The sequence below is a fragment of the Cololabis saira genome, chromosome 2 (assembly GCF_033807715.1).
Source record: "Cololabis saira isolate AMF1-May2022 chromosome 2, fColSai1.1, whole genome shotgun sequence".
NCBI lineage: Eukaryota > Metazoa > Chordata > Actinopteri > Beloniformes > Belonidae > Cololabis > Cololabis saira.
In genome coordinates this window covers 11522796-11532202 of record NC_084588.1, presented here as the reverse complement: position 1 = coordinate 11532202, position 9407 = coordinate 11522796, and the positions used below count along the sequence as shown (strand labels likewise).

Below are 9407 nucleotides of genomic sequence, written 5' to 3'. Positions count from 1 at the left end.
TAATCTGCCTAAGAAAATACTTACCTGCTGTACTCTACTGCCCTTATTTTTAACAACTTGTGCTTTTTATTATTTTACCTCTTTTCTTATCATTTTATTTCATTTATTTGTTATTTAAGCGTACTCTTAAATTAAATACTTTCTGAAAACCGTGAATGAGATGTGTACCTGTGGTACTCTACTGCCCTTAGTTTTTAGGAACTTGTGCTTTTTATCATTTTACCTTCTTTTCTCATAATTTTATTTAATTGTATTTGTTATTTACAGTCTAATTATGTCTTGCCGCTTTTAATGTTGATGTAAAGCACTTTGAATTACCTTGTGTTGAATTGTGCCATATAAACTTGCCTTGCCTTGCCTAAGAAGAATAAAACCAACAAAAACATGAAGACAAGACATGGTAAAGTGGATTGATAGTTAGGTCAATGTAAAGGTTAAATTCGTCAGTACAGTAATCTCTCTTTTTTCGTGGGAGTTACGTTCCAAAAATAACCCGTGATAGGTGAAATCCGTGAAGTAGTAACCTTATTTTTTTTACAATTATTATACAAGGCTTCAAATTAAGGAGATCAGCACCGCCAACCGCGACCCGAGTAACTGGATTTGAACGGGAGAATCGGTGCAGAACGTTTTGTCAACATTATGGGTTTTGGAGAAAATATGCAAACTTAAATTAGACAAGCTGTTTTACGTACATGTACTGTACATATTAAACCGTAACGTTATTGACACACAGGAAGTGAAGAAGCGGAGAGACTGTTTAGCCAATCGGAATGCAGAACACAATGCACAATGCAAATATTATTATTATTATATTATAGCGAGGAATTACTGTATAACATTTAAAAAATAACCATGGTTGGTCAATGTGCTTAACAGAAAGACAATAAAATAATATAACGAACCACATCTAATTAAAATAATTTGCCATGACAGGAAGTCTAAAGATCATCATTAATTGAAGACCACCAGCAAAGGTTTAAATGTAGTTTGAGCTTCTTTTTAAGTATTATTTGTAGCGGTAATTTTTTTACAAAGCACAGTTAGCACTGATGCCTCGCATCAAGAAGGTTCATGGTTCAAATCCCGGCAGAGGCCTTTCCCTGCGGGTTTACTGTGGGTACTCCAGCTTCGTCCATGTCAGATTAATTGCGATGGACCGCGACCTGTCCAGGGTGTAGTCTCCACCAGAACTCTGTTGCCCTAAATACAGTCTCTATCATCAATATAAATGTTAGACATCACACTGTTCTGTTATGGTCAGTGACTGAAAGAATGAGACCACGGATACATGCAGCTGAAATGAGTTTCCTCTGCATGGCGGCTGGGATAACCTCTCTCTTCCTTAGAGGTGGGTTAGGAATCTCTTAATGTGCCTGCTGGACCTTTTCCTGGGAAGGTGTTGTGGGCACGTCCGACCCGATGGAGGTCTTAGGCATCCCCAGGACATGCTGGAGAACCTCGGCACTCCCCTGGAAGAGCTGGAGGAAGAGGCCATGCTACTTCCTCCGCAACCCCGGCACAGTCAAGTGGAACTGTAATGGACGGGCAGATGAAGCTATCCAGAGATTTACTTTATGAACATTAATATTTTTATATTCTTTTTTAACTGCACAAAAAAGGTCTTTGCTTAAGGAAAGCTCTTACCCTGCTACCTCTGATTTCTGGGACTCCACCTTTTCAGTGTTGTGAAATGGCATTGGATATCCTGCTTCATTACACCATTTTATTCCGCTGTGTAAAATTTTTCCAGATTTGAATATTCTCCATGAGTTGCTCCAACGTGCACTACTACGTGTTCTGCATACCAGCTGAAAGGCCGTTCTATTGATTGGTTTGTGAGTCCGGTCATCATTCGCCAAGGTCGTACTCAGCACTTTTTCATGGAACAGTATTAACATTTTGATTGGTATGTGAACTGTTGATAGATGTGGACGCCGCTGTGTGTTCATCCACTGACCATGAGTCACGGCGACTGTGGATGCAGCTGAGCCAATAACCCATCCGTTTACTTTCTTTGTTGTGCTTTTGAGTAGTCAATTTTTCTGACCCCACATCACCATCAAGACACGGCCGGCATGATGCTGTATATGAGTGAAGCAGCTTGTAGCACACCAGGCTTGTCAGCTGTGTGGGCAGGACGCGTTAAACTGACGTCTGTTCGGAAGAGCAGCAATCTCATGATCATCTGTGTTATCCACTGCAAGACTGAGCGAGCGATTACGGAGCGGCCTCCCCTCAACACAGACGGGTTGGCCTCAGTGAAGAGTCCGAATAACCTCCTACTCACGTTTTCAGCCCGGCCCTCAACTCAATGTGGGAGAGTTGAATGAGCCAAAATACTGCAACTCTTTCAGCAACTGAACCCTTTAACTGCTGAGAAAAGAGAGCTAAAGGCTTTTTTGTGCTTGCTTTTGCATGGCATTTCCATTATGAAAAAGTTTAAAGTAAAGAGTCCTTTAACTGAAAACATTTGAGATTTCCAACCATGTCTAAGTAAAAGATAAGTTAGATGTGCAATCAAAAAATATTGGTAATATACTCCCCCGTAAAGTAGCTTTTTGTAGAATGTAGTAAGCTTTTGCTGTTGTGCTGATGGAAAAAAAAAATGGCATCTAAATTTCTATGTCCATTCAGAATATTTTGTCCCAAGTGCAGTACGATGTCAGGTAGAGTTTAGAAAAGTCTGACTGAATTAACAGGAAGGGTTTTCAGTCCCTGGGAGACTCGAGGAACCAACAGAAAGCCGTGCTGACTGGCAGGCTAGTGAGTGCTCTGTAACAGCACACTGTTCCTGTGGGTGTTCGATGACGGCGCCAACACCGTAGACGGGCTAGCTGGAATCGTGATCGAGGTGGAAGCAGAATCAGAACCGGGAAGACCATCAGCAGGGCAAACCGCATACAGAGAGGGTGGATGAAGACTTGTGGGCGAGCAGAAGGTTGGGGCAAAGCAGAAATGACGTGATGTGGGGCAATCTGGAGTTGAAACCAAGCCACGAGTTTGAGAATGAGTGCTGAACAGCAGTGCATGCTGCAAAGAGAATCTGGCACTGAGTGAGGCCTCAGTTCAGTTTATATGCTGGTTGATGAGCAGTGAGGAGCTGCAGCTGGGACCAAACAGGTGTTGGACATGAAGCTGACGAGGAGGTGTGGCAGGGAGGTGAGCGAACTGACTCCCCTCAGCGTGCAACCACAGGACAGAGTGTGACGTATTTGTATTCATTTAATTAAACATGTGCACAGTATGAACCATACATTTCTGCTCTGGTAAATAGTTTCTTAATACCGTTGTTTCAGGGTACAACAAAACGTGCAAGCAGTAAATGTGTGTAAGAGCTGCTCAGTCTCTCTGTTTACAGCCGGAGTCATGAACAGGCCATGAATTATTCAGTCTGTCACAGCTGAGTTCAAATCCTGGAAATTTTACTCACATTTGTGTCTTATCAGGATTTGTTATTCATGGCTCCGTGTCCCAGGACACTGTAAGCGTGCTTCATTACTTATTTATTTTAAACTGGTAGAAGTTCTGTTGTGCTCAAGGTTTGCAGCTAACATTGGGTACAAAAACTTGTGACATGATCTCATCTAAGCCTGTAGGTTGATATAGAGTACAACAGAGTTTACGATGGAGAATGAAAGTGGCATGACTCCAATATGACAGTTTATCTGTCAGTAGTGACTGATGAGTGATTCATAGCTTTGGGACTACTTTGTATTCTGGGACCGGTGTCAACTGAAAAAGATCAAAAATCATAATACAACCCGTCAGAAAAAAAGGCTTTTACCTCCTCACTGACAGTCTGAACCTCAGACATTTTATTTCTTATATTTTCATCTTAAATTCATTTGTAAACAAGAATCCATTCAAAGTTCCAAGAAAAGTTGTGGGAGTAAGTTTGCCATTCATTCTTCCTACACTTGATGTTTTAACTTCGAGGGGCCCTGGACAGATCAGTGGGTCGACTTACCCCCCCTCCCATGCCAATTTCCTGTCCACCTACTTTCACAATAAAGGAAACTTATGCCACAAAACAATCTTTTAAAAAAAGAAGATTTTTTTTTTAACTTTGAGGATATTAAGCTTTTGTACTTTTGTACTTCCTGGAAACACTTTTTTAGGCAACAGTACAGGTTTGAATTTCAAACCTTTCCGTGATTTTACTTATCTTTTTGACAAAAACAGATCTGTGCATTTTTGCTCCTCCAAATAATCTTCCTTTCAGGGATGTTGCTTAAAAAGCAGTCAGCTGTTGAAATCTCCTGCTTGAAATGCTAGTTATCATAGCTTGTTGATTCTTTCCCTTGCAATTATTTGGTATAAAGGTTTTTTTCTGCACTAATTATTTACTTTCCATTTGTCTAATATTTGCCCAGGGTCATGTTCTCGGTCCCTAAAAAGCACTTTGAATTGTAATAGATGCAATATAAATAAAATTGAATTGTTTTTTTTTTTTTACTGTCACCCAATTATTATGACTAAAGTGTCCCTGCATCAGCTGTTTTTGGTTGTTGCAGGTCTGAAATGCACAAATTGATTTTTTATAGCACATAGACACAAAATTGTGAAGACAAAATAAAAAAGGAAACATGAATAGTTCATAGTGCTTGCAAGAAAATAACACTCAAAGGGATGTTGTGATTTGTTTGGGGTATTTTTTGTTATTATCAACTAAACCAGATGATTGACAACTCTGGCAAGAGAAAGGTTGTGGACTTTCCTTCTGTGTGATCCTCTCTCAGCCATATTGACGGTATGAGACTCGCTGTATAATAGACATGGCGTGATGTAATCGCTCTGGGGGAGTCTTAGACGCTCTTACTCATCAGAGTCATGAGATTAATCTCAGTTCATGCTCAGTAGAGAAATGGAATTAGAGACTTTATGAGAAGTTATTGAAGCAAACTGTAAAGCTGCGTGACCTCCAAAAGGCGTCTGTTTGTACTAAAGGTTAAAAGGAAATCGAATGTCAATGAAACTCCAAAAGTATAGGATTTTTTTCTTTTTTGATGAATTTTGAAAAATGCTGTTTGCAGTAACAGCTTTATTGTCGTGTCTTCGTCTCTGCGGGAGCTGTTGTAGACGGTGGTTGCAACATGCTTTATTATACATTATTCAGGACATGTTGAGAAAAATGAAAGCAGAAAGAACAATGTCCTGAGAAATACTCTCATAGACAAATTCCTTAACTCTGCTAAGGTTTATGTTGGTCTTGCTCAGACTGTAGGACGACTGTAGACGACAGCAGGAGTGAAGTGAAAATGAAGCTACCAAGAGCTGTCCAATATTTTTATTTTATTTGTGCTTGCCTCAACATTATGTCTGCATCATGTATTGGTGACAAGGGCAGTGAAAAGAATTCTCTTGTCCTATTCTTAAGGTACATAAGTTTGGTCAACTATAATAAAAAAAAAAAAAAACATGCAGTGAAAAACTTTTTTTTTTACTTCTGCAGACCTTAGGGGACACACAAAGCACTCTTTGATAAATGGAAAGAAAGATGGAAAAAACAGAAATGGGCCACAGATGGAGTGTGGCCTCCTCTTGAGCTTTGTAGATCAACCGAAGAACAATGTGTTTGCATCTTTTATACCATTTCCACCAGATGAGACATATATTTAGGACATAATGCATTTTGCATGAGTTTGGATACATTTTTCCTTGTTTCGATTGCTGTGTGAAAACAAAGGTCAAGCTTTGAGCTCATCACTCTAAGCTTCTGAAACTTAAAAAAGAAAGACATGTAGAAAAGACTTTTATCAAAAGCAACTTCGAACAGAGAAATACAATCAAGGTACTACTGTAGCTTGACATACTAGATCAAAAAGTAGGTAGAGATAAAACAGATGTTAAAGGGGGAGCACAGCTCCCAACAGAGGATTTTCTTTGAAGAGGACAGTTTCAACACCACCTTGAATGTAGTGAGGGACAACTATTGTTGCTTTTGCACACAGGTAACTTGTTCCATCATTGAGGAACGACGTGGGACACCAGTCTCGATTGATATTGTCTTGCATTAGGAGGGGGCAAGACCGGTCTGTGATCTTGTGAAGAGCACAGTGCTCATGAAAGGATGTTAGCCTTTACGATCAAGTTTATAAAGGCAGCCAACTTGTTTTAAGTAGAGTTGTGTATTATCTGCATAGCAGAGAAGCTGTGTAAATAAATGATCTGGTCCAGAGAGGTGGTGTTTATGGCAAATTAAGAGGCCCATGTACCAAGCCTTGGGGCACCCCCATGAGGTAACGTAATGAAGATGTTTTCTTCTGCCATGACACTTTAAAGTAACGCTCGGTAAGGTAGAAACACAACCAAGATTTAGGTTTGAGGATATAGATAGCAGTATGTTGTGGTTACTGTAACCATATCAATGCCAGCAGAAAGGTCAAGAAGGATAAGCACAACTTTAATGATCTAAGGTTAGCAAGTAGTTTTTGAGTGAGGTAACGAGTTAAAGCAAGGCCACAAAACACCCTAAGCCTCATTCCTCATCATGCCTCCGCGGCACCTTAATGATGCAGAAGGGAACAAGTCCTCTCCCCACCACAGGGCCTGCATGTACTGAGATCCCCTTAAAAACTGAATGTGAGCTAAAGGTGAATTCATGTTTTGGACTGCTCTGGGTAAGTCTGCAGCTCTCAGAGCTCTTGAGGATTTCTGGTCTTTGGAAAGCTCATTTTTGACAGTATTAATAGTTCATTAAAAACATTTTACCAGCACTGATCAATTAAAAGCATACATGCGTACTTCATATTAAGAAGCTAACCCACTCTGATCTCCAGAGCTTTTATAAACTTTATTTTACTAAACTGACTCATCCCCATTTTCTGGAGGATATGCCTTTGGTGGTGGTGTTACAGCTCTGCACTGCTCTCTTCCGCATCAAATCTACCAAGATGTGAAAATAGGTAAAGGTAAAGTTGAGAAAGCCCTATGATTCCTAGCACGAAACTTCTTGGAACAATCACAGGCAATCAGTATAATGTTAATATGACATTTAATTTATAGCCTGAGAATAATCAATGTTCTGTATGCATCAAAGTGTGACTTTACTCATATCCTTATTGGCAAAAAATCTCTTTAGTGAGTATGAATGTAAGATTTTGGAAGAATGTCACATTGTAGAGTGTGAGAGCAAAGGAAGTTAAAGGCACCTCCGAGCTTAGAAGCCTCCTCTGTCCACACAACCATGGAGCTGTTTTCAGACTGACAGCTTTTCTGATCAGGTTTGTTCTTCCATGAAAACCACATGGTCTAAAAAGGGATTTGGTTCAATCCATAAACTGATCATATTGCTGTCAGCCACATATGTTGTGGTCCAAACCCTCAGAACCTCCTCCGTCAGTCTGATCGATTTGAGTGGTTGCCATCAAATCTACTGCAAAATGAGAGGCTCTCTCTGGGAGAACTAAGTGAGAGTAATTACGATGGATCATCTAAACTAAATCAGCAAAAGAAAACAGTCCCAGTTTTCTTAGTTAGTTCACAATGAAAATAATGCACTAAGATATTTGGATATAGCAGTAAAAGGTTTTCTGCATTTTTGAAAATCAACATTTTTCCAAAAAAATAACAGCAATAATGTTTGTTTAAAGATTTGAAAAAAAAAAAAAAACAAAAAACACTCTGATCTTTCTACTTAAGTTATTTATTGAATACATTTTAGGATTATTATTCTTTTTTTAGTTTAATAATTCAAGATTTTGTCAAGACTCTATTTGTCATTGAGCCAGCGTCCCTGGACAATGAAATATCATTCCAGCACAGCCCATCCAATGAGGACAAAAAAAGAAACAAACAACATAAGGCATGAGTAGACAGGAGCCTGAGGCTGCAGCCATGGGTAGGTGCCGCCTTTTCATTAGGTGAGAAAAAGGATCACGCTAGGAAAGAGGAGGGGAAAAAAACATCTTCCACACTGTGTCCTGTACAGGACACAGTGTGGAATTGCAAAAAAAACACATCAGCAATAACAGGAACATAGTCAGACAACATCATACTGAAACTAGAGAGACTAGCATCCAGGGGAGAGTGATCTTCCCTTTTCTGTGTCTACTCACGATGGCAGCATGGTTTGTTTGTTATGTAACCCAAAAATGAGCCATGAGAAACTGAAACATTACTGTTACCAGTAATCTTCCACACCAACGGCTGGGATGGGGGGGGTCACCATTAACTACATCACCAGTACTGGTTTGACGAGTCCATAACTGAATGCAACCTGCGTTTAAACCGCTGCTTATTTAGACATGTGATAATTGGACCTGAGTCCACTTGGATGTGATGGCTCACAGCTACATGAGAGGAGACTGGCTCCAGATTTGGTCTACCAGCTTTATGACGTTTCTGAGCAGCTGAAGACACTCGGCTGTGTTGGAGCGCAGCACGAGCATTTTCTCCATCCAGTCTTAATTATGCATCACTGCTTGATGGATTTCTCAGTTGCTAAAGTGTAATCAAACAGTGCAAGTATGGGTAGAATTGTACATTTGGTGCACTGTGAAAGGCGAATTGTGGAGTGTATTTCGCATTGCTGCAGGCACACACAATACAGTGTAATGCCCCTTTTTTTTCCAGAAAAAAGGCATGTATTTAGCATAGTCCCTTTTTGTGTGTATGTTTTTATAATCTAAAACCCAGTAATTTTCATAATTCTCTTTAATTGACTAGTATAATGATTGTTTAAATAAATAAATGCGAGTAGTCTTGCTATTTGTGCGGCATAAATTGCTGGGTTTGCCCACGCTGATTGGCTTTCTCGCCTTTTGTTATGCTGCGTTCTCCTTAAGAGATCGCACTGCTGTCTTGTTTATGTAATTTTCTTTGCCTTTTAATGAGAATCTGACAAGCAGATGCACCAATAATTTCATGTCTGACAACACTGAAAGGAAACTATCCCATTTCTTAGAGGAGATGACTGTCTGATGTTTGGGTACTTTGTATCAGGGGTTGGTGAGTGACAGATGACACTTTGATTACCCAGGAATGATGTGGAATCGCCATGGGTAAAAATGAGGATGCTGAGTGAGGAACAGCCTTAATTCAGCTCTGAAAGAATTGGTAATGGCACTAGTTTGGGGACTAACCCACTTGAACACAAACACAGCTAAGTGCTTTTACTCTTTTATGAAGAAAAAGACATGTGATTGACATTTATTCTAATGAGAAGCTGTTGGTGCACATTATTGTAAAATTAGTTTTTACAGATCCAATGGAAATGGTATATTGTGACGGCTGTTGCAGGGTCGTAAATGCATGACTGTTACGGCATATTCTGAATGTCCATGACGTGGTTCCATGTTATTTCAGATTTGTACTTTATAGCCTCAAGCCAGTGCTCAGTGCAGATGCAGATAATAAGCCTGGACTTTCTCATCGTTAAAGCCTGGTTTAAGTTTTTTATTTAT

At 39.8% G+C, this 9407-nt stretch overlaps 1 protein-coding gene across 1 annotated transcript in view; it reads left to right on the top strand.

The window, feature by feature from the left end:
* The window catches only part of LOC133458088 (protein kinase C-binding protein NELL1-like), a 362160-nt gene that overhangs the window by 195797 nt on the left and 156956 nt on the right, over positions 1-9407 (top strand). The window lies entirely within an intron of this gene.